The 27,348-nt window shown below is 40.6% G+C and overlaps 1 protein-coding gene across 5 annotated transcripts in view; it reads right to left on the bottom strand.

The window, feature by feature from the left end:
* Positions 1–27,348, bottom strand: part of FAM107B (family with sequence similarity 107 member B) — a 59,361-nt gene that overhangs the window by 22,479 nt on the left and 9,534 nt on the right. The window contains exon 1 of one of the 5 annotated variants that reach the window (XM_030959474.1): positions 19,176–19,407. The exons of the other annotated variants lie outside the window; for them this stretch is intronic. The gene's annotated coding sequence lies outside the window, so the exon portion shown is untranslated. Of the gene's footprint in view, positions 1–19,175; positions 19,408–27,348 lie in introns of those variants that run through there. 5 annotated transcript variants of the gene reach the window in all.

The raw sequence follows: 27,348 nt of genomic DNA, 5'->3' as shown, positions 1-27,348 counted from the left end.
ATAAATTACAACAACACTGTGCTTTGTTCTATTATAGGCAGCATTTTGTCAGACATTTTGGAGCCATTTCATGTTAACCACTCTTTTTTTTAGGATTGAACAAAGGCTTGCTTTAGAATCAAGAGGCAAAATCCAAACAGGTAATTTGCTGAAAGAAGTTTAGAAAATTAAATTGATGATGTTTAAAATAAGGCACAAAAGTTATGGATTAAGAGATACACAGAATAAAATTTAGAAAGATGTTAAGAGTTAATAACACAGAGGCTGTGAACTTCTTGGTGCTGCAAAACAAACACCAGGGATTTGGAAGTCTCATGCCTAAAGGATTGACACTCTCTTCACCCCAAGCCTATTTTTATAAATTTCTTCCTTCCCAAGTTATTACCAAAGTCCCCAGTGATTTTTTTTTGTTATTTGGATTTCTCATCTCAACGACAAAAAGAGACACATTAAACACATGCTTTTTTTAAGCTGCACTAGTAAATATGTTCTCAGAAATGACTCCAAGACAAAAATCCACATTGAAAAGCTGGAATGAGAGCTGGGAGCCTGAGGGCCTTCCTATCCCACTGGTGAATACAGCACGTTCTTTTTGAGCATGTTTGTGATAAGACAGAGACCCATTTGTCAAAATCTGTCCTCTTTAGAACAGCATGTATTCCTCAAGAGCCTCAGTGCTCAGCAGGGTGTAAATACTGCACCAGGGTGTAAGTACTGCACCACTTCCCCAGTGGGAGTTCAACACGTACATTAGTGTTTAAGATTGAAGCAAATGCTCACTATAATTAAGTCCCATTTCATCTAAGAATGTTAATAGTCATCCTTTAATGTGAATTTTAACAAACCAGCCATAACTTTTTTCATACCGTGGAGATATGTGATGTTGAACACAAGATTCTGACCTGATAAAATGAACCCAGCAGCCTGCCTGCACAGAGGATGTGGTTCCACTGATCCCCACAAAAGATCAGAAAAGTTGCACAGAAACACAACAAAGGCAGCAACAGGATCCACTTCCAGTTTAGAAAGGCATTCATTTATGAAAGCTAAGCTATCAGAAGTAATCCAGGAGCCTTCCCCTGCACAGGTTTGTCTTTAACACTTCTTGTTTTCTCACCTGCACCTTTCCAGCACTGCTGAGAGCAGCAACATCACAGGTACCAATGGCAGCACACTGCAACTGGCAAATGAAGATGGTGAATATGGGCTGAACACAGTGCCTGCTCATCCAGATGTGCGTCTTAAATATCTTTTCCAGCAGACAACACTCTGCTCCAGCCAGTCCCAGCTCCTCACACTAGAGAAACTCTAGAGCAGCTCCTGCTGTACCTGCATGTGCAAACAGCCCTGCAAGGAAGGAAAACCCTCAGAAGAGACAGGCACAGTCAGCTGTGCAGGGATTGCAGCTTCTGTGCAATGTACTTGGGAAAATCAGCACAGGGGTCTGTCTGTACCAGTATCAAGCAAAGTTCCTCCAGAGTGGGAACAGCTGTACCAGCAAAAACACAACTGGCCAGTGCAGACTCAGATCCCTTGAACCCTACAGAACAACCTGTATGAAAAGATTAGAAACCCAGTAACTCTGAAATGAGACAATATCAATCCTATTCCACTTTCATTAGACCCCATGTTATACATTTATTTTACAAATGGCAATTGGAACAAAAATTAGAGCAACCTCACTGTTCACACATACTTGAGAGAGTCACTATGCTCCGTAAGTCTACAGAGATGATTAAATCATTATCCCCATTTTATATACTCTATCTTCCTGGAAGCCAAAGGCCTTTGGGACTTACAAATAGTAGAGCTTTTGCAAATTTTACTGACTGGGCTCAGCCAACATTGTGTGCTTACAGGGAGACACTATCAGCTCCTCTTTCACACAAAGGCAGCATCCTGCTCACATTTTAAGTAACTGTTCAGTTATTTCCCAGATAAAAAAGATGTTGTTGCCACCTTCATCCCCAAATCTGACCTTGCCAGCACTACTAACCTGTTTGCTGCAAATTGGGCTGCATGAGGTACAGTATTATGTGCCTTTGAGCAGGGTGACTGCCACCCCATGAGAGCCCAGCAGCATGGCACTATCTCATATGTAGGTAAGCCATCAACTCCATAGTTTTGGGTGGAAAACCTTCTTTTCAAGACCTATTTCTCCCTTACCAACACACTTAATTATACAAACACCTCAGGGCCTGGTGGAATAAACAGCAAGTCTTTGTGGCTGGGCAGGGGTGCAGGTTTTGATTCAGGAAGTGTATGTCTACAAATTAATTTTGATCTGCACCCTACTGTGCTCAGTGCTTTCCTATGGCTTCCATTCAACATAAACATTAACTACCATTGAAAACACAGTGCTTCCAGGAAAACAATGTTTAGTTAAATTCACACAGTGATAAAAAATTACAATAAGAACATTAAAAGTTTGAAATCAGTGGAAGAACTTTCCCACACAGTAACAGCAGCTTTACTAAAATACATGCCAGCAAATGTGCCTGTGCACCCTCAGAAGTACTACTCTCACTAGTAGGGAGGTAAAAAATTTGTAATTTTATAGTAGAGCCAAGATGGGTAAGTTTGTAAAGGCTACAGCACAGACTCTTTATCAGGAAAAGAGATCTATGCAGATTTCAAAGATTTTTATCCCATCCAGGGTTTTTTCTATTGCTAGAAAGTGCTGACATCCATTTAGCAGAAAACCTCTGAATATGTCCTTTAAAATTCCCTTTCCAAAAACCTCCCATGGGAGAACTTCATTACTTCAACAAGCAACTCGAGAAGCAGGAGGAGACAGCATATTAAATGAGCAAGGCAGACACAGAGGCCAAGGCAACAAGAATTTCATCCAATTTCTCACACCTCATTCTACCCTTCCTTACATCAGATGAATCAGCGTTGTTCAGCTGCAACTGCCGGCTCTAAATCTTACCCAATACCTCAGCTAAAAACTAAAGACATCAAGCACTTGTCTCTCTCTTGCTTAAGACCTTTTATGCATCCCACTCTAACCCTTATTTACACCATTATGATTATTATCTAATTATAAACAATGGCTTGATTAAAACATACATATTTATAGAAGCATTCATGTCACCTACCTTTAGGCCTTTAACTGCTGCAGCTAAAATGGGAAAGCAAGCTCCTTATGGCATTAGCATGGTTATCCAGAGGGCAAATCAAAGCAGCTATGTTCAGCACTAAAGTCAAATATCATCACCCTCAAACAGCTTCCAGACGCTCTCACCTTCCTCCACTGGGGTTATGAGAACTCCAGGGAATCTAGATTCCCAAATGGCTTTTTTTTTAGCAATGGGCAAAGTTCCTTCAAAAATCAAACTAGTTAGAAACTGCAGCTCAAATTTTATAAACTATAGCAATACTGAACAAATCCAACCTGCCACTGCTTTTTACACTATCTCCAGCATGCCCATTACTTCCAGACTCACATACAGTATGATGTAAACCCAGGGAAAAAACTCAGTTTAATCATTTCCTGTATTATTCACCACATTGTGTGCAATACCTTGTGGATTAATTATCCAGATAACAAAATGACTGCAAGTGCCTTTAATGCTGTTAGTCTGAAGTAGTGATCTAAATAATGAGAACAATGTGCTCTTGTGATCTACAGCATGGGAACTGAACTGAAGAACAACCCCTGTCGCAGACATCTTTTATAAAAAAATCCTTTCCTTAGGATTTTTCCTCCTGAGAAGCTGAGAGGCCTCAGGAACAAGATGTATACATTGATTATCTGCTGCTGTGGAATGCAGCAGGTGGATCTTTGATTGGCCCATGTTAGATGTTTGTAATTAATGGCCAATCCCAGCCCAGCTGGCTCGGACAGAGAGCCGAGCCACAAACCTTTGTTATCATTCTTTCCTATTCTATTCTTAGCTAGCCTTCTGAAGAAATCCTTTCTTCTATTTCTTTTACTATAGTTTTAATGTAATATATATCATAAAATAATAAATTAAGCCTTTTGAAACATGGAGTCAGATCCTCATCTCTTCCCCAATCCAAGAACCCCTGTGAACACCATCACAAACCCCCTCCTACCTGCTACACTAGAGTGATAAAAGACCCTTCCTCCCTGCACAGGAAGGTGTGTAAACCATGAAGCAACTGTGGAAAGTCCCAAAGATTGGGAAAATTAAAGACAGGAAAGGGCTTTAACACCTAGAAGCCAAACTTCTTTAAAGGACTGGAGAGAAGGGTCACCAAGGAAGAAATGTTTTATGATGAAGGTGGTGAGACACTGGCACAGGTTGCCCACAGAACCTGTGGATGCCCCATCACTGGAAGTGTTCAAAGTCAGGTTGGATGGAGTTTTGAGAAACACAATCAAGTGAAAGATGTCCCTACCCACTGCAGGGGGGTTGGACTAGATGAACTTCAAAGGTCTCTTCCAACTCAAAGCCTTCCATGACTGTGACTGATGACATTTATATGAGGAGGAGATAAACACATTTTGGGGCTGCTTGTGCACAGAAGCACTTCAACAGTGAGAGAGATGCTGCTCCTCTCCTGGAGCCAGTACATCCACACAGGTGAAGGAAGCCCTGGAGCAGAATTACTGCTCTCCCCAGCCACAGATATGGCCACATACCACTACCCATAACACAGCTGGAAACATCTCATTTCTGTGTGTCCTGGTTAAGCAAGAGGCACAAATTTCTGTTTGAAAGTAATCTAAACCGCACCACTGGAAATACCCCTAGAAATATTTCTGTTATTTCCAGGCCACCAAACACAAGTAGCATTCACTAGTTTACTACTCTGGTTTCCAATTTAAGAAATCCCTTTAATGGAAGCACTTATTTGAACACATACCAAATGCCACTGAACAAAATTGTGCCTAAACTGCACCTCCTAGAGAGCTCCATTTTAAAATTGTCTGAGCATCTTCTAACCTAAAAAGGGAGGAGAGGAGGGAATAAAAACACCAAAGAGGAAAAGAGAAAGAAACTTTCTCTGTGGCATTTTTCTTTCTCCGAACACAGGAAGAAACAGGTGTTGGTAAAAGCAGAAAGGAAGACATCTCACCGATTCAAAACCAAGAGCTCTTAGCAAAAATATTAGATTATTGAGGCAGAGAGAGAAAGGAAGTTGCAAAACTGCTTAACATTTCAAGAAGGTCTGAAGCTTTTCACTCAGTGTTGCAGCTGGGGAAAGCAGACACACACTCTGAGTATCATACAGGGGTTTGGACTAGAAGGGAGCTCAAAATATCATCAAGTTCCAACAGCCCTGCCGTGGGCAGGGACACCTTCCACTAGGCTAGGTTGCTCAAAACCCTGTTTAACCTGACTTTGAACACTTCCAGGAATGGAAAGAGACACCACTTCTCTGGGCAACTTATTCCACCCTCACAGTAAAGAATTTCTTCCCAATACCTAATCTAAACCTGCCCTCCTTCAGTCTAAAGCCATTCCACCTTGTCCAATGTCCCCTCCCTGGCTCTCTTGTAGCCACTTAAGGGACTGGAAGGGGCTCTAAGGTGTCCCCACAGCCTTCCCTTCTCAGGCTCAACAACCCCAAATCTCTGAGCTGTCTCCACAGCAGAGGTGCTCCAGCCCTTTGAGCATCTTTGGGCCTCTGGATTCACCCCAGCAGGTCCCTGCTCTTCTTACCTTGTGGGCCCCAGAGTTGGAATAGCAACTCAGTAACAACAGTCAAATAAATGAAATGCTGCATCTGTTATTACAATTAAATAAACAAAGTACTGATAGAACCATGCATGTTTTCCCCTTGTGTACCATGCCCTGGGTAAAGATGTTCTGTAGCTGTACGTATTTCCCGTGTTATAAATTAAATACAAGCCAAATGTACCCTTCCTGCAATGCTATTAAAAATCAAGGGCAATTACTCCAGGGATAAATCTGGCCCAGTAACGTTTTTTCAACAAAAATGAGTTTCAGAATAAATTCTACTAAAATAAATCTATGTGGAAATACTTGAAACATTTTCATTTGTGTTCCCAGAGCACTTGTTTAAAAATAAATTGGAACAGAGAGTTCCCAGTATTAAATAGATGGAAAATGTCAAGACAGTGTTTCAGAATACTCTGTTTTCAGGTGATCAACCTGATATTCTTACTGTGTGGTTCTATGGGGGGTAGTTTTGTTGTGGTTGATAGTTCAATTTTTTAATTTGTTTTCTGTGTGGTTTTTTGGGGGTGGGGAGGGACTGTGGAGTTTTTTTATTGGTTTGGGGGTTTATTTTTTTTTTTTAAGACCTAAGTATTTGCAGTCTTAAATAAAGACCACCTTATATATGCAACTCGGGTTGTGTGCCATGAATTAAGAAGCTCAGAAATTAGATGTGCATGGAAAATCAGACATATGAATTCAAAATTTCAAATATTTACATTGAGATGACACAATCAGACAAAAAAATACAACTACAAACAGCACCAGGTTAGACTCTCAGCTGGCATGAGTTGGAGCCAGTCTACTAAAATCAATTTATCTTCCCCAGCTTATCTGACTCCTGAGGGAATGTGGGCAGTATTGATAGTGCAGCTCTCCACAAAGTCACAGATGCAGAAGTGCTGGTGAGAGCAGTGGCCTGGGGAGCCTCACCCGACGCTGCAGCCCTGCACGGATGCACCTGCAATGCTGCTCCCACAGAACACTGCATCAATTACAGTGATGGAGACAGCCATAAACCACACACAAGTTGCCAAAAGCAATTTATCTACAGCAATTTGCACAGCCAGCAACCACTGTAATCATATTTTTGTTGAAACATGAAAAATCTGGAAGGAACTTCAAGAGGTCCCTCAGCACTTCCCTGCCCCAGGGCAAGTGTAGCACACCTACACACCCCTGAAGTCTTCTCCTGCCAAAGATGTTTTTAAGCCAAAATTTTTCATTCTTGATCTTAATTCAAAACAAGATGTGACTTAAACCCCGTTGTTCATCTGATTTTAAGCCCCAGGCATTGACATTTAATGCTAATGAACATACAGAACATCTGGTTGGTTAAGATCCAATGTGAGCAGAGCTGAGCCTTCACCAACGTGGGGACAGCAGAAGATATAAACAGGTAGATTACAAATTTCTTTAGAGCGGGAGTCAAACGTAGCAGAAATTTACAAATCTGTTCAACAGATTTATTTTTTTAAAATCTTCATTTCAGGAGATATTTTTAGCACATCTGGAAGAGACCACAGAGTTCATGAGAAAACCTGCAGTGCTCTCATTGAGGCCATCATCTCCACAACAGGGACTGAGAGGAGAAGTATTCCCACTGCCATACAGAAGAGGCCACTCTGCTCCCAGAGAGGTCCTCTCTCCTGCCTTGCACTGACCTCCCCAGCTTTTACAAGCTTGCCATAGAATCCCCTTGCAGGGGCAGAGGGGCATGTACTTGTCCTTCCCTCTGTTTTCCCACCAGAAAGTCACAGACTCAGGAAAGAGTCCCAAGGAGCAGAGAACTCATGGATCCTCTGCCTTCCAAACCTCATGGGCCACAAATTCAGAGATAAAGAGTCTGTGGAGGGAAAAAAGAGGAGGCTGGTGGGGAAAGCCATTCAGTAAATCATTTTGCAAAAACAGTACTTGGATGGCTCTCAGGAGCACAGAAGAATTCAGGACTAACAGCTACTGATGACACTTCAGTGGTAAAGGGAGAAGGGTCTGAACATAAGATCCAAGTTTCAAAGTTTTAAATTATTAAAGCAAGGCCTCAATTCTTGTAACAAAGCACTGCAGCTTATTTAAAGAAAATAAGGCACTAATAAGAACATTTATTTCCTTCCTCATCTTCCAGGCATGGAATCACTAGGATCTGTTTGGAAGTGTTTCCACTGCTTCTGCCAGTCCTGCAAACAATCATGTGCTCATGTTGAGATACAACCTAGTTTTCTCATTGTGATTCTAAACCAGAATATATATTGCTTCTATTTTTTCCCCTATATATTTTTTTTCATGCAATTATTCAAACAACTCCCCAGTCCCCTGGGACTCAGTTTATGCCAATAATTGAGAGGGCTTTTTTCTTCTCAGATATTCTGTTTTTCAGGGCAAGATTCCTTTTTGTGTGTATGATCCTTTTTTAATTATGCAAAACCCAAGGCAAAAGTGCAATAAAAAATGCAGTGACTGTGTTGCTTATTTTTATACTCTGACATTTTCATTTCATGTCATTAATGAGTCTAATCAATCTCTCTTGCATTACACACATATCACATTCCTAACCAGTAGCAATTAGAAATAGATAGCCATTTGCTTTCTCATAGAATTGTAGAAAATTCATCCCACTTATCACAAAAAGAGTTCAGACTACAAAGAGCAACACACAAAAAATTAAGTGTTTTAATTTGACACCATTCTTCATGTACTGTGATTTGACACCAGTCTTCAAATCAAAAGCAACACTGTTAAATTCTATTATTAGTCTCCTGCTTGGATCTGCACTTTGAATAAAGGCATTAATGAGATGGAGACCTGCAAAGCATTTTCTTAGAAACCAGAGAATCACTAAATTAAACAATTTGGATGTTGGCATTAAAAATCCCCAGTAAACTGTGTATTCACCGAGGCAAAAGTATTGAACAAGAAGCATCTCCAGTGGCTCTCTCCCTTTCTGTACAAGTGGCAGGCAGGGTATCTCCCCTGACCCATAACAGACATTGTACCCACTGTGGTCAGGAGCTGCACTGGCAGATTTCCATCCCAGAGCACAAACTCTCACAGCTGCCCATGCACAGGACTTCCCCCCAACACACTTCCCCTTGTTCTTGGAAAGGCAACAAGCACAGTTGTCCCAGTTAAGCCCGAGGTGTCCTGCACCAGTTCATGCCCTCCTGAAGACCCAACCAGTCCCACTTTGGCAGCTGCTATAAAAACAACTGCTCCCCATGTACAAGGAGCATCCAGTTGCTAAAACAGCCAGCTCTGTCCCAGCTGATGGAAAGGGAAAATGGCAATGTGTCCTTATATTGATTACAGACATCTGGCTTTAATTCCATTTGAGAGCTCGTCCCTATCTATTTGGTTTATTTGGTGTGCCAGCCACTTATTCCTTAAAAAGTTCAAACACGTGGGAAAAAAAAAAAGATGTAGAAGCTGGAGTAAAACTGATCTCTTCAGTATTTGTATCACTAGAAGTGGCTGTATCACATAGAGAGTCAGAAGGCTGCCCCAGTTCCATTCCCACTGGTGCCTGTTGCTCATCCATGTGCTGTGACATACAGACTGTGACAACAGCAAAGATGGACACAGAGCACTGAAGATTCTGTGATTCAGTCTCAGCTCTCAACCACCTACACACGTCACAACCATTTTATAAAAACATCCGCCTGTTCTGCATCTGTGTTAATGGGGAGAGAAAAAGCTGAGTCTGACAGATGCGCAGAGCTCAGACAACAATAAAACAGGTCACTGATCAGAGAAACTCTCCAGGCATATTCACTGTGAAAGACAGCACGAATGTTGTTCCCTCTCGAGGTAACCAGACAGACAGAGTGATGCCTCCTCTAGAACTGCCTCACAAAAAGTGGGATCCAGGGCTTTTGCATACAAAGCCATTTAAGCTGAATCCCATAGAGCATAGGCAGGAGTGGGTGTACAAGAACTGCACAACTGTTAGCTGCCACGTTACCTGAATCTTGGATAAAACACCCATGGCCAGCCATCCCTGAGCTTTCCAGGGCTGAGTTAGGAAAGTCTAACAACACACCAGCTGCTACTAAAACCTATGCTCCATGAGAAGTTAAGAAAATACCAGGTGATTTCTTCTTATTAGGTCCCAATTTACCACTGAAGAAAGCAACAAGACAAGGATCCAAGGAGTCTCCTTTATTCCAGAAATCCCTTAAGGCCTAGTCCATCCAAGAGGGAAGGAAAGCTTTCAGTAGTGAGAATTAACCTCACAGTCACCAAAATGTGAAGTTTCATTTAGCATTTGAAACTTTTTATGCCTTTCTAAATTCTTTACATAATCTGTGCATTAGCAAGTGTGAGTTATAGTTTGTTGCTTTCATAAAGTAAACTAAATATAAAACCAACAGATAAGACTGAAATAAAAAAATTCAGATTTTGAATACTGATGGTTATGCCTCAACTATATTTGTATTATCTTCCAAGTGTTGAGTAGATCAAAACCCGGGGAAAAAATACATACTGTAGGCCAGATCTTTCAGCAGGTGTACAGTCTGAACAACTCTTCATATATAATTACCCTGCCAAATCCTTGATGAAAAGAATTGAATGGATGTCAGCATATGCTTCTTGTAAAACAGACAAGAGGACCTTTGTCAGACAAGAAGTAAATTAAGATTCACTATAGGAACTGTATCATACAGTTTAAAAGAAAACCACAAACACATGTGCAGGCCTGAAAATGGGGGTGAAAAACTTGAGAAGAAACGTCAGCTGAGGTCTGTTCCTTGTACAGAAGGAGACTGAACAGCAAGGGATACTATTATCCATTGCATCCAGAGAGCTGGCAGGCTTGCTGCTCAAAAGCAGCTGCTTGAATATTTAGCTTGAAAGGCAGACTATTCCTTGCATTTTCTCTGGTGTGGCTTTCAGTTGCACAGCAGTGCCAAATGGCATCGTGCTTCCTGCAGACCAGAGTGCCTCTGGGGTGGGTACAACCTGCACATGGTTTATAGGGCACCCTGAAGGGGGAGCATAGCACTGCACTGATGCCAGAGGGGCCTGGAAGCTGGTGAGACATTTCTGAGGACGAGGGCTCAGCACGTTCAGATCAGCAGGGTGGTTGACACGAGCCATTCTCAGTGCTGGCTGTTTTGTCACAGAGAAAGACAAAGAAGGAAGGAAGCAGTGAGAGACAGCAGAGGACTCCTACACTGAGAGATGCACACAATATTGGTCCATGCTTGTCAGAGCTGGGTATGACAGATAATAACTCCAACAGCCTGCATTAAACAGATACTGGGTGTGCAGCCTACACATCTGCCAGTTTTCTTGCTAGGTACTGAAAGGCAGCATCCATCTAATCTCTCACCAGCAGTAACTCCCTCTCCTGCTTCAATCTTCTGCTACATGCTGTCATCCAGTCCTAGAGACTTAAAATACATGAATTAACAATATCTGACTTTTGTGTTGGAACAGTGAAACAAATAACTGATAAATTGAAACTTTAAGAAAAAGGGGAACAAATTTAAGTTCAAGAACTGAAAATGATTCGTAAAGCAGTAATTCAGCTTAGTGTGCAATTTTACACACATGCAGAGGCACAGGTTTTCCACATATTAAAATAATGCTACTAATTAAATGTTACTAATGCACAAAAGATGTGCTCAGCTCTCCTTTGAAAAGCCTACCACACAAGTAGACACCTAATAAATACAGAGACAACTGTAGTCAGACACAATATGGCAATTTCATTCTAACACAAATCTTGCTGGCACAGAGGCTGAAGTCACACATTTTCAAGAAGAGCTTCCACACTTTTCCTTGTGTGAATATTTAATGTTTTGAGAGGAGCAAGAGGATTTTGTATTCAGAAGTTACTCCACCAGAAGCACTCTCTGTTATCTTTAGTGTTTTGCTTTAAATTATGAATAATCAACTTGTAAGATTTCTCACAAAATCTCCAGCCCCTGAAGAAGCAAACAAGAACTTAATCAGAAAAGCTGTGGGCAAACGGGATTACCAGTCTGACTTGCAAGGGAAAATTGCTTGTTAAAAAAGGCAGAATCATGTTTCCATGTGGAAAATGTTTGGGTTATTGTAACTAAATATAACAACCCAAATTTTCCCTCTCTGTTTTATTTCCAATAATACACACACACTCATCTCTGCTTGTTCCATTAGACAGCAATGGGTAGCAGAACCAATCATGTTCAAAATGCCCTGGGATCTGAGCCTTCCTTCCCAGGTTCCCCCAGAGGGGAGAAGCAATGCCAGGACCACAAGGAACTAGGCAGGCATGTGCCAGAGAAAGAGGAATAGGAATTATCTGCATGTGGCTTTCAGACCCATCTTCAGCACAGGCCTCAAAATATCCACAAAACAGCCAAAATTCCCACACAAATCTGAATGAGAGAGGAGGGAGGGAAAGACTCAAGTATCAGGATGTTCCAATTTGGAAATGTCATTAAGAATGATAATTTTGAGCTAATTAAATGGGGGAGGGGAACAGGGGGGGTGATGGGGAACATAACAATCAAGCAAAGAATATCCATGTCACATGTCACCTAGATGGCAAGACAGGAGCATTTATTCTGCCACACTGAGATATTCTATAATCACACTCATTGCCACAGTGATGAATGATGAGCAGGAAGTGTTGCTGCTTCATCCTTGTACCATTCTCTGTTACTGCACCCTCTGCCATCCAAATTCCCAGCTCCTCTCACACTTTGCAAAATGTCAGTGCAGAGACTTTCTAGGAATTTGGGCCAAGTTCAAGAATCCCCATCTGCTCCTGTTGGAGAGGAATGAGATCAGACTGTAAATGAGTGGCAGACTCCTAGCAAGGAGACACGTGAACACCATTTGGACACGTATGAAAGTCAGTCCCAGCCTTCTTAATTTAAATTAAAAACTTTAGACTCTCCTCTGTCTCTCTGTAATGAAACATTCATATAATCAGTTATTCATCCATTTAGGTTAAGTGCATGTATAGGCAAGTACTCTCAAGACATTTCATTAATCTACATTTATCTAAAGCTGTTTAGAATTGCAGACGTGCATCCACAAGATGAGTTCTTCAAGACTTAAAAGCAATTAGGTCTTGAGAAAAGTGGCTTTGGTAGCACATGTTCTCACAGTTATTTAAATAAATTCAAATCAAATATAGGTTTAAATCCACATGAGACTTCTTGTTAGACACCAGTGTTTTTTCAAGTTTCCAGAGCTTTTTGCAGTGTTTGCACTGTGTATGTAGGAGCATGCACCTGTGCTGGTAGTCAGCTTGCAGGAGGGCTCCCCTTGCAAGCCTACACACACAACATGGGTTCATAAATTGAATTTACAACTCTTTCTTGTCATAGCTGGTAACAATATGGAAATATATATATAAAAAAAAGGTGTCCACTTTCTGGAAATGTTTCTTCCCACCTGACTGGTTATCATGGTAGCCCAGGACTAAAGTCAGGAGCAGAAACATGGTGTCCATCCACCCACACGTTCCAATTTACCTTCATCCTCTCTGGAGAGCTGAGATCAAGCTTCCTTATTTTGTAAGAAAGTGAACATTTAAAAAAAAATTACAAATCCAAATCAGAAATCAACTTACTTGAGGAATTAGGTAGAACAGGAAACTCAAAGTGGACCATGAAAGCCCAAAGTGAGCTCTGTAAAATAAGCCCTTCTGCATTTAACTAATTCTTACACTTCTAGATGTGCAGTAATTTCAAATCCTGCCTACTTAAACTGTAACATATGACTCGTGAATTTTACATCATTGGAAAAAGATGACCCTAACTCTGGCAGAGAGTATTAGAATTCCTTAAAATCTCAAGTGTCAGTCTTGCTTACATATATTTGTTTTCCTTTAAAGTCCACAAATGGACTTAAAAGGAGACTAAACAGCACATTTCTTGGCCACAAATGTGGCCAAAAAGCCACAATGTGATTACATTCTGTGTGTGGGTAAGGCCTGCTGGTTTAAAACATACACATAAACACCCAGATACATATGCACATACATAGGCACACATATTGCCTTTGTAAATAATCAGAATGGATCTTGATGAATCACCTCTATTTGATATTTTTTACAGTGTTTCTTGTAAAAAACCTTCCCTGAATGTGCAAACTATTAAGAAAATATGTGAAAAACAAAGTCTGATTGGCAGACTAAAGTTGGAGGCTGAGTAACATGTAAGCCTGTTTAGCATTAGTGCCAGAAATCCCTTCTCACTCTAAAAATCTGACATATCATTTGCTTTATTAGTTCGAGATCAACTATTCATTTAATTTACATTAAAAATATGAAATTAAAAATTAATACAGATGATTTAGAATTGAAGTCATGCAAAGACAGTACTTCTTTTTTAACAGACTTTCATTTGGGAAGTGAATATCACTGCACGCTGCTGAATTCCTACAACAGTCCACAAGGCCAGCACTGGAATCTGTCAATACAACCATTAAGTAGGAGCTGATTAACTCAAGTCTTCCTTTTCCACTAATTAATACCACAAACTGCCTCCAACTATTGTGTGTTTAGATCTGAGTGTATGAGCAGGGAATGACCATCTTACACACCACATAGAATTACAATTTCACAGATCCACGAGACCTTTTTAAATTGGGAAAAGAAAAGGAAAGGCAAGATAGGCTTTACCCTAGTCAAAAGGTCACTCAACTCAGATTAACTTAGAATTCATGAAACTTTAGTCAAGAAAGTAAAAATGAAAGTCTGACCCTTACAAAGGCCAGATGTCCCACTAATTTCCTCTTACATTTTAGTCAAGCACATGGTTCACAGTCACAGAAAAGTTTATTACAAGTCACAAATATGCCACCAGTAGAGATCCAAGGGTTTCCCTTCCAAACTAGAGACAATTCCCAATAAACAGAAGACACCATTCCAGCATCAAGCTACATGAAGTGAGCCAGAGGCCATCAGCAATCCCATCTCATGGAAATGGTGATGCAGAGAAACAGCCCTGCAGGCAGATCCTGGGGCTGGAACAGCTCCCAGCACATGGGGGTGGTGAACTCCAGCAGAGCAGCATTTACAGTCACTCCAGCCCCTGCTCACTGCAGGAGCCTTGCTAACATTTGTGTTTCCTACTCCAGGTCAGTGCCAACAACTTCACAGTCCTCACTGCATGAAAATCCTGTCCCACTCTACCTTTAACCCCCTCCACGTTCCCACTCTACTACAGACATGCCTCTTATTCCAAACACCTCAAACTCCATCTAAGACCATTTTAATCACACACACAGAGGCTTTCTTTCCTTTCAATGTTTTTACTCTACATAACTTTAGAAGGAGTTGAAAATTTTCCCTTTCTTAATCTTGACAAAATCCTTTCCCACTAAGTCCTCTGTAACCAGGCTGCTGCACAGCACCATACCTTGAAATCAGGGGCTTATAATGGAAATGCTGAGGTAAACCTTAGACACAGCATCAAGCTGCATGAAAACCCTGTCATGGTACTGGAAATAAAGTGCATTTGAAGCCAAAGAGGCTCTGTCAACACCATAAAATGCACACACTGCTGCTGCATACTCTCAAAATTTATTAAATGGGCTTGGGCACAGCAGCAATGAAGTGCAGCCTTCCCTGACTTTGTACAGTGTGTGGGCTCATTGCCACCTCTATGCTAACAAGGATGGGGAAGAGAATGCACTAAATTAGAATCAAGTTTGTGATCACAGAAAGAATAGGGGAACAAAATGAGTCTGAATAGAAGTCAGTGCTGGAGGATCACTCTCACTGCTGGTTTTGCCCAGCATTAACACCTGCTCATTCCTCCAGCCCAGTGGCTCTCGTTATCATCTTCATTCCTCTGCTGTTACTGAACCAGCCTTCCTCTGGGAAAGTCTGTCAGCTGCACTGAGCACTGGCCACTGTACTTAGCATAAAATCTAGGACTTTGAAATTAAGGCAGTAGATCACCTCTATCCTCCACACATAAGAGACAAGTCCAGATGTGACAAAGATCTAATAAGGCTATTTTATTAAAAGACTAAAAGAAAACTGAAGAGAAGTGAATCAAACATGGCCTTAGTGAACATCTGAAAGTTAATAACTCTACATTAATAAGCCCAATGAGGACTGCTGATAGAGAGAAAAAAATCTCCAGGAATTTAACACAAGGTAAGTTTTATTAAAACTATTCTTCCACCTAAACTGCTTTGGATTATTTAAGATTTGTCTGAGTGAGAGCAATGAGACCTCATCTAATCAGGAAAATGCTGTAATGGCCTCTGATTCAGAAGCCATCAATTTACTTTGTGTTCACAGACGATGTAAGACACCGTAAAATGAAATAATAAAAAGCAGTAAAATAGAAGAGATGATATGGCAAAAACCCCAAGTAGTAGCAAGGGGAAGGAAAAAAATTATGTTTTAAAGACAAACTACCTGCATGCACAGTTCTGAAATTGTAACTCCCAATGTCCCTATCACATTACTGTCTGTGAGCTGCAGATGAAACAAAACAACGGAGAATAGCAGGGCCACATTGCCTCTTTTGAAAAGAAAACTTTCCCATCATGGAAAGCTAATAAAGAGAATGAAAGCAACAGGCAAGATTAAGAAAGCAGAGAATTAAAAGTAATAGCATTGATTTAAGTGGTTCATTTTTTATTCATGGATATTCTTTCCAGTGGATATCTCAGAAGCGTTTTATGTTTAATAGGCACCACCATTGTGCAAATGTTTTCTAAGCAAAAAGCCCTCACTTATTACCAAGGCAATAAATGGCTTCATAGCAGACAGTCCTATGAAGAATTCAAGAGCTGTGGATCATGCAAAACATAAGAAAACTTATCCTCAGTGAAAGCCCTTTGATGTTGAAGCAGTTTAATGGAAGGTGGGTGCTACAGATTATATGTTTTCATTTGGTAACCCTGGTTAAGCTGTCTGTCAGAGATCCTTGACTTCTGAGAAGAGAAGGTGTGTATTACTGACTGAAAAAGCTTCAAAAGCTTCAACAAAACCAAAACAAACCCCTCCATTAAATACACAAGTCCTAGTCTCAAAGCCTTACAGTGAGTTGCTTCCTCCTTCTCACCATTCCTTTTCCCCTTCCCACTTCTGGTTTAAAAGCTTACAATAATTACGTTTTGAATATTTATCCCAAACGCAGTCTATTCCACAGACTAACTATAAAATCTGAGTCAGCTAAAAAATTAAATCCCGCTGCTTAAACTACAAATTTTAATCCATAATTAATATGTTAAAAAAAAGGTCTCTATTTATTTTGCATAAATTGTTCTCCTCCTTCCCTAGTCTCCATGACAGAAAACGTTGTTTGCCAGTATTTCACTTCATAATCTCATTAGCAGCGTCTTCTTCCCTCTCCCATCAGTCACATTTTGTATTCAGATAGAAATGCCTTAAGACACTGCCTGGTAACATCCTGGAAGCAATCACATCCAGTTGGAATTGAAAATGTTATTTAGTCTACTGTGATTTTGTTAATATTAAATATTTGGATTAACAGTAAAGATGGTGGTGGTAGGGAAATCGTAACAGCTTTAGAAAGATGTACCATACTTGGTACCCATTTCCTTCATTACTGAGCAAACATGCTGCCCCTGGGCAAAGGAGTGTCAGATGGTTAATAGTCTCTGTGCTGGAGGGAGCCAGCAAGCAGACTGTTAATGAAGCCCAAAGGGTACTGGAGAGAGGCACTGGGACAGGACTGGCAATCTCCTTTCAGAACCCAGAGCCTCACTGTGCAGCTGACCTACATTCTCCAACTCTGAGTTGAAGGCCAAGTCAAAACATGCATAAATAAAATAATGGCTCAGTTTCAGTGGGATCTCCAAGCATCCCACACTGGTGGGATGAACAAGCCATCTCCTCCCATGTACTACTCCAGCACAAGCCACAGATGCCAAATTTGATCCCAAATCACTCAGTTTTAACTTGCAAAAGGGCCTTTACACAGCAAACCATACTTTGCCAGAACCTTGTGTTAGGTTGCTATTTTTTGACTCTGGTGGTGGTGAGAATTCCAAGGCTTTAAATGACCAACATAACCCTCGCCTTTGAAATCTAATTCAAACCAGTTTTATGACTTCCTTCTTATGAGTAATTCCCTCTATCCAGGCATCTATTAGATTTAAGAAAGAAGTCATAGCAAGCTTCAATTTCCAAACTCATTTTTACCCAGCGTAATCTTTCCTTAAAAGACCACAAATTTTCTTCATGATCTGCACATCTAAACATCTTCTTGCACAGCCAGGGGCAACGTCTGCGTATCGAAAGCTTGCAGTCTGTGACTTTCACTGTTTTACATCAAGAGCAAGTCACATGCAGGCTCAAAATAATGCCATGCCTCCATTTTTCTCTTCAGCTAAAAAGGATTCAAAGAAGACATATCAGAGGAGAATGCACCAGTGTTGATTTATATTCTGGAAGTGAACAGATGTTAAAAGATGCAAATCATTTAAGCAGAAATCTTGATTGCTATTCTCTGCAGAAGGGTTGCTGTAACATGAGCCTTTTGTTTGCTGAAGAAGCAGATAAACTGCATCACCACTAATTAGTCACATACAACACATACTTACCCAAATTCTTCATTACACATGGAAAATTACTCAGTTCTAGTGTTCTACATGAACACACTTTCAACTGATATTCCTATCAGCCTTGCATTAAGAGAGGTAAGTGAAGGCAGAGTAGGTCCACAAAAGCATCAAAGCGAAACTGATTTTATTTATTTAGCTAAAACCCCCTGAAGCAGCCTGGGCACAAAATGGAACAGACATCTTGTTTATAGATAAAATTTATGAAAGTAATTATTATCTCAAGTTCACAAATTGATTATTTTTGGTCCTGATTCCAGATTTTAGAACTACTAGAGCTGTCTTTTTCTATTTTTACACAGTCATGACTTTTCATCACTTTCTCAGCTTTGGAATAACTATTTATTGAATTGAAATAGCCAGTTGCAGAATTCATTGACTGTAATAAAAATCAAGAAAATATCTCTGAATTTGAAAGATTACTGAGACATTATGCTTGTTTCTAAAAAAGAACCCTGGTTCTGACCTCTTAAACAGTAAATTTCAAGTGGTAATAACTGGGGAAGCCTGAAGCTGCTTAGAACGGGGCAGGTAAGGAAGGCTGTTAGATTGAATTATTTCACTATGGCTAAACTACAGATTAGAGATTTATTTTAAAATAATTTACAAATAATATTTTTCATCATTACTTGTATGTATTTCTAGTCCAGTTAAAATTAATGTTTTGACCTGCAGAATCCTAAAGACCTACCCCCATTTATACATTCAATAAAATACTTGGAAGTTAGCAAGACAAACCAAGCCATTCCACCCTACAACAGCTTTTTGCCAATCCTGAATTCATACCAAGCACCTAAGTTTTACAACCCCAACTGAGAATGTAAAGAACCCTCCCCTGACCTCACTCCTGTACCACAATCCTGGCAGGATTCCTGCATGGAGACAAAGGCACAAATGTAGGGGATTCTCCCACACATCTCCTGGTGCCACCAGTTGAGCAGCAGAGCAGAGAAGACCACAGTGGCACAACTTTACCAGTCACAGGTATCCAGAGCAGGATCAGAGTCACCTCAGCATCAGGTCTTGAAAAAGCCTTCAGGTTCTGCTCACCTGTATTTTTCTGGTCTGGAGAAGCAGAAAACAAATATTTGAGGCACAAGGCCCCAAGAGCTAAAGTCTTCTTGCTACAGCTGAGTTACCTGCACTGAGGCAATGGATGCAGGTATAGGATGGCCCCTCTTTCCTGCCCACCTTTTATCCCCATCCTCACTGGCAACAACAGAAACCACCTGGCTCCCTGTATCAGATAACACAAGCTGTCCTAATCACCACACAGCAGCTGCCACCCACTTGCTTTACCATGTCCCTGCACCAGCCCTGCTCTGTCCCCAGGGTGTGAGGGACACACAGCTCTAGCTTGGGAGATTTCAGTGCCTAGAGCAGTCCTGCAGGGAAAGGTTGAACCACCTTGTAATCTCAGCCTGTGCTGGCTCAAAAATGCCAAGCAAACATGGGACTGTGCACTTTTGTGTACACATCTGGATACAAGGAGGCAAAGATGGTCAAAAAGATACGGCTGCCTAAGTGACGGCAGAGCTTTTGGCACAAATGCAGGTGTGCCAAAGAGACACAGCAGAGGCTTGGGAAGCACAGCAGATGGACAGCCAAGACAGATTTGTTACAATGAGAGCAAGCATTAGAGCACTGCAACAGAGAAACCTGAACTGGTTTAACTGGGTCCTTCTCCTTATAAAATAGTTATAAAAAGAAATGTGAGATTGCATGACCAGCTGAAATTGCTGTGCTAATAAAACACAGGAAACCATTGATCTCAATAATGTTGGCTGAATGCTTACAGAGAAACAAGTCTGCAGGGCTAAAATATTTTACTAGTTCTCATTAAATGTTTTAGATATGTACTGATCCTTGTGAAAGTCAAACACAGCAAGTGGAGAGAACCCACACCCAAATGATTCTGCAGTGATAGTGGGTTTGCTGAAATTCTGACTACAGAAGATGGCAAAGGTTTTCCTGCATAAATGCAAGACTGATAATTTTAAAAAGCTGTCCACACCCTGCCATAGTAACTTCATATCATCCATCTCAAAAAAAAAAAACCAAAAGCAATACAAGGAGTTCAGAGAAAAAACTCAGAAGTAAATACAATTTATTCTTTACTTCACATGACTGACTCTGCAACTTAGATCCCCTTAAACTTAAGCATCACTAACAGGTTAGCCAATAGCATAGAAACCCAAAAAGGAAAACTAGAACACAGAAGGAGAGATGGAATTTACTTAACAAGGTCAACAATGGATCCTGGCACATCTTTGCCTCAGGAAAAAAATTTCAAAAATGGAGAAGACACAGACCACAGTTTTTGTAAATACGGGCTGATGCTCACACACCACTACTCAGCATAACATGCAAAAATTCACCCTTGTCTCATGAGCTCAGAGGCACGCATACACCCAAAGTCATACATTTATGGCAGCTTTTGCCAGAAGCAGCCAGAAGTATTCCTGTATGTCCACAGCTGATGAAGTACTACTGCATAGCTACTTACCCTGTCGTGTCCGAACTCTCCTGGGTTTCGAAATGATCCACACTTCCTGCTTGGAGCTGGAGTAGAATGGATGGCTAACTCATTTCACAAAGAGTTTGGTTATACATCTCCTTGATGAAAAATTTAAATTGTTCAGCTAAGAAGCAGTGTCTTTTTACCTCAAGATGCTGCTCCAGCAGGAGCTCAGTAAATAATGCGAAACAAAACCAAGGAAAGGAATCAAAGTGTTTTGTAACTAGAACAGAAAGGGTTTGGGGTTTGTTTTCACTAAGTTCAAACAGAAGAAGTTTTATGACTCAAGTAAAAGGAGTGTGAAAGGGTTTGGAGAAGGAAGGTTTCCATTAAACAGACCTGAACTGGTTCAACAGTAATTTGAGCTCTGTATGAGCTCACTTTTTGCTGTGCCACTCTCAGCAGTGAAGCAAAAACTTCACAAAACACAGGAGGGAGCTGATGACAGATGAGAGGGCAAGAGGCAATGCAAGGCCAGCTCAGAAATAGTTACTTGGACTGTATTACAGCCTGCCACGACAGAACCTTTTCCACATTTTTAAAGCTGCAAATGTAAACACCACTTAAAAGGAAATTTATGTGAATGGCAAACCAGGGAATGAAAAAAATGGGCTGGAAGAAAACAATGAGTTTTCCTGTGCCCCAAAGAGCAACCCTGGGAAGTCCTGGCTCTCAAAAGATAATAATGGTTACCAGGGCTCTCCATTTGTAGGGAGTGGGATTTCAGGATGTTTTCTTTCCCCCACTGTTTGCAGGCTGTCAGGACAGGCTGCAGTCAGCTGTGGCAAACCCCACTCAGTGATGTGGAGATGATTTGAGGCAGCTCAGGACATGGGCAGAAAGCTCAACCACTTTTGGGGTCTGGCAGAGACACCCCAGCTTAGAGAGTCATCCTTCACCTGCATTTAAGTCAGCTCTGATTCGCAGCAGAATAATAATTTTGATGGTGAAAAGCAGCTACTAAAAACGCTTTCTTGCAACAACACTGCCAAGAAAAGAGCCAGGAGACTCTCTGACAGCATCTGCAATTAATGGGAAATGGGCAATCAAGGAGCTAATGTGGGGAGGCTCAGTGGTGGGAAATGCTGCCTGAGTTCACCCCTGTGTCCCAGCACCTGCACTGCACAAGGGCCACTGGGCACAGTGCCACAGTTCCTGCAGCAGGTGATGCAGGTGACCCTTTGGAAAGAGGGGCCCAGAATCCCCACAAAGAGGGTAACTGGGGGAGAGTCACACCAAAGCTGCAGCTGACAGAGTCCCAGCTCCTGCCTGGCACCAGGGCTGCCCTAACAATGGTGTGGATGCTGCCCCTGCATTCTCCCCCCCTGTGGTACACACAGGATGGCACCCAGGGACTGCTGGGCTCTGGACAAACACACTGGCATGTGGTCTATCAGCTGGGGATGTAACAAGACACCACTTCATCCTGGGCAGCACTGCAAGTCTCCCTTCTGACAGCTCAATGTTTGATCCACAGATCTGCACCTAATCAGCTCAGTGTTAGGATCCACAGTTAAACCCCATTTATTGTCTGAGCCCGAAGATTAAGAGACAAAAACAGAAGATTCAGGAATAAAAAGTAAAGCAAGGCAGTCAGAGTTGTTTTCCTCCTCATTACACGTGACTGTAAATGCAGCCAAAGGACATCCACTTGTAGGCAAAACTGATACTGGTTCAATCCCTTCTGGACAGGTGAGCAGGCTGTCTCCAGCAGAAAAAGTTGGGAATTATTAAAAACCTCACAGAAGTTTGGAGCAGGGAGGTTGATTCCTCCTAGGGGAGGCAAGACAAGTCACACCATCTGCAGTGGCAGCCCAGCTGCCCAATTCCTGCTCAGACAGTTTAAATCCTGACTGAGTGGTGAACAGCACTTGCAGCAAGACATCACATCAAGAGAAACCAGGTTAATGGCACAGGAGGAGGCAAGGCACAGGCTTTGCTCACCAGGAGCTCTCCTCTCCCAGGATTTCTGCAGATGGAATCCCTCATCCTGCAGCAAATCCAGACAATGCTGGAAGTGTTCAAAGCCAGACTGGATGGGGCACTGACCAAACCTGCTCTAGTGGGAGGTGCCCCTGCCCACGGCAGGGGGTTGCAAGTAAATAATCTTTTAAGTCCCTTCCAACCCAAACCCTTCTGTGATGCTACAAACTCTGGGCAGACCGTACAAGAATGTCAACAGGAATCCGGCTATGGGACTCACACTTTGCATATATTAAGGCAATTTTAAATATGGATTGGATTGATAAAGGCATCAGTTCAGCACACCAGTGAAACATGTAAATGTAGGGAAATGCATAACCTGAATAACCAAGTTTTCTTTGCATATTGAGACTTGTCAGCCAGTTATTCTTCAGGCTTTACTGTAAATGGAAACGTAAGTATTTTTGATAACCAGTAATAATGACTTAGGAGAATCTCTCTGAGTTTTATATATTACATGGGCAAGAAGCCAGACAGAGCATTTAGTTAATTAAAGTTTTATTGATAGTGGTAAGTGGTGCATTTCTGACATCCTTCTTTGTTCCTCCCCTATAGAATGTGACCCTCACCTTCCCTGATGTACAAAGAAAATAAGAAAAAATAACTGTTACTTCTTTCAAGAGCCAAATAAAAAAGCTACCACAAAAAATAAATAAATAACAACCAAGTTCATCATTTAACATAGCCATACCCACAAAAATACTAATTTGCAAATGAAATAGGAAAGAACCTTGCCTAGGCTGCTAAAAAGAAATTAGATAGATACATTTCATATTAAAAAAAGGCAGGAAGTAGGAAAAAATAATGAGATCCTTTTATGCTGTAAGTTGGCCAAATGTATCAACCCTTGTTATATTTGGTTTTCATGTGTTACTCACTAGGCATGTCCCTGCACTGGGAAGAAAACCAGATAAAACATGTGGTTATTGGCCCACGGAGATATCACAGCTAGAATGCAAGCTCAGGTCTGCAGTAGCTTCCCTTAATAAGTATTCTCTATTTAAGGCAAGATTGATCCTACATGATGTGACAGGCCACTGATACAAATAAATTGCTTTATGATATGATCTGTGAGCAGCCAACATATATTCACTGTGGGCTTACTGAGCTCCATACTAGCATGTCTAAGTTTCCACTTCCTGTAAAATCAACTTTTATCTCCTCTGTGATACAACCCAGCAGTATGTTGAAATCAATGCTTAGTCTTTCAACCCAAAGGCTTGCAGCCAGTTTACAACTACATAATTTGAAATAACAGGAGTTTCCCATCCATTACAATTTTCAAGCCTTTGTGATGCACATGTCACTGAATTGCAGGAATAGCTCATGCAGTTACAGAAAGCTTCTTGAAGGAAGTGATAGATGAATAATACCCTTTACAGCTGTAACCAAATAACGTGACTGAAACACACTGGGGTTTTTTCCCACCTCCAGCTTTACAAAATTTCATGTGCTTCACTGGTCAGAAAGTCGGAAAGAACAAAATCTTTATCTACTGTTCCTCACTTGCTACCCACAAACTGCCAGTTAGATAATGCTGAAGGAAATCAGTGTGGTTTGCTTGCACAACAGCCTTTCCAAAGAGGGAGCAACCATGTAGCAAAGCATTTACACATGAGATAGGACAACTCTAGGATGCCATTCTGATGCCCACATCTTAATGAAATCAGTATGGCTCCAGCAAAACCTACAAGGAGCTCCCTGGGTACAAAGCAAGGCTGCAAAAACACATTCAGGGAAATTGTTCCATAACCCAGAAGCAAATACAGATCCAGGAATTTGCATTAAACAAACTTCTTGGATTTCTTGTATGGTAACATAAGCGTGCACATGCAACCTGCCCCATAACTTTTGGCCAGTAACAGCCAAATTTTTAAGGGGTCTGAAGCCTCCATGAAATTTCCCTAAACTTCATGTAAACTGGTGGCTGAGCAAGGAAAGGAGTCCAGGCTCTGACAAGCTTCAGTCCAGTGGCGCTGCCAGACAACAATTTCAAGTAACAGCCTTTGGCAGAATGTTAAAAACAACAACAAACAAACAAAGAATTTGAATCAACAGGAAATGAATTGTCAGAAAAACAAAACCAAGATTTATAGAAGGTAAAACTGGAGGATCACCACACTGACCACATGTGAACTGTATGACAACAGTTATGTGACACAGAAGAGGTCAAGTTTGTGATGATGGAGTGAAAAATTCACACAAGCTTATCTCATGCAGCTCAGATAAAAAGTGTAAATATGTAAATACATATGGTACAAACAGATTTACTTTGTTTTTTTAGTTATCTCATATTTCACTTTCTTTACAGTCTAATGTTACAGTCTGACCCATTTTCTTTCAAAATTTATCAAACATGATGAAAGGATCAACTCTAATGTACCTACCTTCCTCAATCTCTCTGAAAGTAATTGTCCTGTAAGATAGTTCTGGCTTCTGGAGCACATTTAAGGAAAAAAATCAAAACCAAATACACACACAAAAAACCCACAAAACAAAACAAAACCCCAAAGAGCCCAACCCAAAACAACCCCCCCCCAACAAAAAAATCCCCAGAAGCCAAAATTATTCCCGTTTAAAATACAAATATGTCTTCTATTAGGAAGAACGTACCTAAATCAATGTGATGAACATGATTAATATTTCAGAATCTTTCAAGAACCATGTCCAGTCATTTTACAAACTTCCTGTTGTTAATTACAGAACTGGCATCTAAATTCTAAAGCATCTTTCACTTTAAGGAAAAAAACCCCAACCCATTGACCTTTAAAAAAATGCCATATATGGAAGTAAACTGTAACTGTGGTTCAATGAGAATAAACCCAGTTTAATTCTCCAAACCCTAGATTAAATTATAAATCCTGAGCAGAGGTAAAGAAAGCCCTTCTCAGAATGCCCTATAGTCTCTTTTAAGAACTTCAAAGTAACAACACTTAAATTTAGACTAGACTCCCAGTGTCCTAAACTTGAATGATTCAACCTTCTCAGCTTCCATTCAACCACTCTTCATTCAACAGTTTGTTTACAGAAAGATATTTAAATTGTTCTAAAGAGCACCACAGCTCACTGTAGAACCTTTTGATTCTCTAGCAGCCATTATCACTTATTTACTTTAGGTTTTCCATTATTCAAGTGCTGGCTGGTGCACAGTCAAATGAATCACAAACACCAGAACAAACAAGACAGTTCAGGCAAAGGAATGCAATTCAAACAACATCCAGTACAGAAGACATTTAGAAGCTCAGAAAACTAGGAAATGTTTGGTCTGCTTTTAACTTAGCATGTTTAGAAAAAAAAAATATCATTATGAAAGTCTGAAATTGCTTAAAGTTATACAGAAATGCCCCTAAAAACTCCTTATCTCTCAATTTCCACCAGTGACACAAAGGTATTTACCAAAACCACTGCAATGAATTCTTTCCAAAATTCCTTCCAAATTAATGTCCAGAAAAAGAAGAGAAATCCCAAACCCTGTTAAAGGACTGCTCTGTTATTCCAAAATGCACAGACACTGGAGTGGCACAGTGACCATGTCTGTGCTATCACCTCCAGGGCACGCAATTCAGAGAAATAAGAATTATGCTTGGAGATCCACCATCCTTTCCATTAAAAAATTAACAATCATGGATGGCCCCTGTGATCCAGGGAACTCACCAAAAGCTAAAAAACAAAAATTACTGCTATGTTCAGTCAAAATTGCAATGAAAATTAACATTTGATCAAGACAGAGAAAAAACTGACATTTCTTGAAGCTGCAGTTGATGACATCCCATAAAATGATGCCAATCACTTGTCTCTGAGTCAGCTCCATTCCCACATTTAGTACAAGTGCTCTGGCTGACTCACACCAACCATCTACCTGGGAGAGAAGGAAAGGAAATTTCAAGCATGATTTTGCTGCAGCTTTTCATGATGAAGTTTAAATTTGCCTGGTTCTCTTCATTTAAACTCAAATTATTTGAAAATTTAATTTAAATTCCAGTTTGTCTTCAGGAATTTTCTCAGAAGCAACAAGCTTAATGCTAGATGCACAAAATTGGCAAGTAAAGAAATGATCTGGTCTAAAGAGATTCTGTTTTCAGTGAGAAACAGCTTTCCAGGCTGTTTATTTGCCTAAAGGCATTTATGGGAGGATGATTTGTATATTGGGGTAGTGAGTTTATGCTCGAAATATAAAGTTTATATTATCTTTTCATTATGCTTCCATTTGCAGTGTTTCATCTTGTTTGTTCTCTCGGTTCAAAGTCCCAAGTTCACATTCTATCCTTGCATTAATTACTTATAGCTTTAGGCAAGTCAATTCAGCCTTTGTTTCTTAATCTGTAAAAGAAGGACAATAATAAATATTTATGTACTTTAAATAGATATTGGAAAGATGTGTTTACCCTGACACAGTTCTTAAAAATACACCATTTTATAAAATTCTGTGTAAAAATTACCCAGTTTACCCACATTAACTGGAATGGTTGTAATTTTTGCAAATGGTTTGTGGAACTCCCTATCCTTTCCTTCCTCAAGGAGACCATTTCTTACAGTTCTTGAAAAGCCTCCCATGTAGCAAACCATGCTACCCTGAGCTGAGTTCATGGCATCCTAACTATGACAGTCTAAAAAAAAAATTAAAATAAAAAAAAAAAAAAAAAGAGT

Source organism: Camarhynchus parvulus, chromosome 1A (assembly GCF_901933205.1).
Source record: "Camarhynchus parvulus chromosome 1A, STF_HiC, whole genome shotgun sequence".
In the NCBI taxonomy this organism is placed as follows: domain Eukaryota; kingdom Metazoa; phylum Chordata; class Aves; order Passeriformes; family Thraupidae; genus Camarhynchus; species Camarhynchus parvulus.
Note: the sequence above shows the minus strand (reverse complement) of the source record. Positions and strands in the feature narration are given on the sequence as shown.